Source organism: Pagrus major, chromosome 5 (genome assembly GCF_040436345.1).
Source record: "Pagrus major chromosome 5, Pma_NU_1.0".
Taxonomy (NCBI): domain Eukaryota; kingdom Metazoa; phylum Chordata; class Actinopteri; order Spariformes; family Sparidae; genus Pagrus; species Pagrus major.
The window spans coordinates 28,199,515-28,202,014 of NC_133219.1; the positions used below are offsets into that span (position 1 = coordinate 28,199,515).

Consider the following 2,500-nt stretch of genomic DNA (forward strand, 5'->3'; position numbering starts at 1 on the left):
TGCCGTCACCTGTTTTCACATTTCCCAGGCTTTGGCTGTATGGAAAACAGCTGTCAGTGGATTGGTAAGCACTGACACATCATTGTCTCAGCAGTGTTTTCATTGATGCATTCGATTGGATCAAATAATTACATGTTTAGAGGAGGAAAATGTACCATATTTCCCTCTGAAATGGAATGAAGCAGTAGCATAAAACAGCATGAAGTGGAGACAGGAAGCGAAGGACTAGCCATTTACATTGCTCCACCTTAACAGACAGCCTGCATGATCGGAAAAGCAGAGACAGGCTGCTGGTTTTTTTCAACCCTCTGTCTCCACTGAAGAAGCTGCAGCGCCGCCTGGTGTCTGTAGAGACAAGTAAAAAAGCTTACAGCACCTGGTATTCCCAGGCGGTCTCCCATCCAAGTACTAACCAGGCCCGACCCTGCTTAGCTTCCGAGATCGGACGAGATCGGGCGTGTTCAGAGTGGTATGGCCGTAAGCCACACATGTACTCCGAAAAAGGCCTTTTGAAGATGCCCTCAGATGGCGTTTCATTGTTTTGCCTTGGAGTGCAGGTAGGGTACGTCCAGAAATAAAGCAAATCCTGTTACCAGGATGAAAAATGAGCCTTCATAGCAAGCTCTGCCGTCACCTGTTTTCACATTTCCCAGGCTTTGGCTGTATGGAAAACAGCTGTCAGTGGATTGGTAAGCACTGACACATCATTGTCTCAGCAGTGTTTTCATTGATGCATTCGATTGGATCAAATAATTACATGTTTAGAGGAGGAAAATGTACCATATTTCCCTCTGAAATGGAATGAAGCAGTAGCATAAAACAGCATGAAGTGGAGACAGGAAGCGAAGGACTAGCCATTTACATTGCTCCACCTTAACAGACAGCCTGCATGATCGGAAAAGCAGAGACAGGCTGCTGGTTTTTTTCAACCCTCTGTCTCCACTGAAGAAGCTGCAGCGCCGCCTGGTGTCTGTAGAGAGAAGTCAAAAAGCTTACAGCACCTGGTATTCCCAGGCGGTCTCCCATCCAAGTACTAACCAGGCCCGACCCTGCTTAGCTTCCGAGATCGGACGAGATCGGGCGTGTTCAGAGTGGTATGGCCGTAAGCCACACGTGCACCCCGAAAAAGGCCTTTTGAAGATGCCCTCAGATGGCGTTTCATTGTTTTGCCTTGGAGTGCAGGTAGGGTACGTCCAGAAATAAAGCAAATCCTGTTACCAGGATGAAAAATGAGCCTTCATAGCAAGCTCTGCCGTCACCTGTTTTCACATTTCCCAGGCTTTGGCTGTATGGAAAACAGCTGTCAGTGGATTGGTAAGCACTGACACATCATTGTCTCAGCAGTGTTTTCATTGATGCATTCGATTGGATCAAATAATTACATGTTTAGAGGAGGAAAATGTACCATATTTCCCTCTGAAATGGAATGAAGCAGTAGCATAAAACAGCATGAAGTGGAGACAGGAAGCGAAGGACTAGCCATTTACATTGCTCCACCTTAACAGACAGCCTGCATGATCGGAAAAGCAGAGACAGGCTGCTGGTTTTTTTCAACCCTCTGTCTCCACTGAAGAAGCTGCAGCGCCGCCTGGTGTCTGTAGAGAGAAGTCAAAAAGCTTACAGCACCTGGTATTCCCAGGCGGTCTCCCATCCAAGTACTAACCAGGCCCGACCCTGCTTAGCTTCCGAGATCGGACGAGATCGGGCGTGTTCAGAGTGGTATGGCCGTAAGCCACACGTGCACCCCGAAAAAGGCCTTTTGAAGATGCCCTCAGATGGCGTTTCATTGTTTTGCCTTGGAGTGCAGGTAGGGTACGTCCAGAAATAAAGCAAATCCTGTTACCAGGATGAAAAATGAGCCTTCATAGCAAGCTCTGCCGTCACCTGTTTTCACATTTCCCAGGCTTTGGCTGTATGGAAAACAGCTGTCAGTGGATTGGTAAGCACTGACACATCATTGTCTCAGCAGTGTTTTCATTGATGCATTCGATTGGATCAAATAATTACATGTTTAGAGGAGGAAAATGTACCATATTTCCCTCTGAAATGGAATGAAGCAGTAGCATAAAACAGCATGAAGTGGAGACAGGAAGCGAAGGACTAGCCATTTACATTGCTCCACCTTAACAGACAGCCTGCATGATCGGAAAAGCAGAGACAGGCTGCTGGTTTTTTTCAACCCTCTGTCTCCACTGAGGAAGCTGCAGCGCCGCCTGGTGTCTGTAGAGAGAAGTCAAAAAGCTTACAGCACCTGGTATTCCCAGGCGGTCTCCCATCCAAGTACTAACCAGGCCCGACCCTGCTTAGCTTCCGAGATCGGACGAGATCGGGCGTGTTCAGAGTGGTATGGCCGTAAGCCACACGTGCACCCCGAAAAAGGCCTTTTGAAGATGCCCTCAGATGGCGTTTCATTGTTTTGCCTTGGAGTGCAGGTAGGGTACGTCCAGAAATAAAGCAAATCCTGTTACCAGGATGAAAAATGAGCCTTCATAGCAAGCTC

At 47.7% G+C, this 2,500-nt stretch overlaps 4 non-coding genes across 4 annotated transcripts; all 4 read right to left on the minus strand.

The window, feature by feature from the left end:
* Nucleotides 1-364: 364 nt before the first annotated feature.
* LOC140997169 (5S ribosomal RNA) lies at nucleotides 365-483 on the minus strand. Its single transcript, XR_012179127.1, has one exon. It is a non-coding gene; the product is annotated as a 5S ribosomal RNA (ribosomal RNA).
* A 506-nt stretch (nucleotides 484-989) lies between these two features.
* Nucleotides 990-1,108, minus strand: LOC140997172 (5S ribosomal RNA). Its single transcript, XR_012179129.1, has one exon. It is a non-coding gene; the product is annotated as a 5S ribosomal RNA (ribosomal RNA).
* A 506-nt stretch (nucleotides 1,109-1,614) lies between these two features.
* Nucleotides 1,615-1,733, minus strand: LOC140997173 (5S ribosomal RNA). Its single transcript, XR_012179130.1, has one exon. It is a non-coding gene; the product is annotated as a 5S ribosomal RNA (ribosomal RNA).
* Nucleotides 1,734-2,239: 506 nt separating this feature from the next.
* LOC140997174 (5S ribosomal RNA) lies at nucleotides 2,240-2,358 on the minus strand. The gene has a single exon (XR_012179131.1). It is a non-coding gene; the product is annotated as a 5S ribosomal RNA (ribosomal RNA).
* Nucleotides 2,359-2,500: the final 142 nt, after the last annotated feature.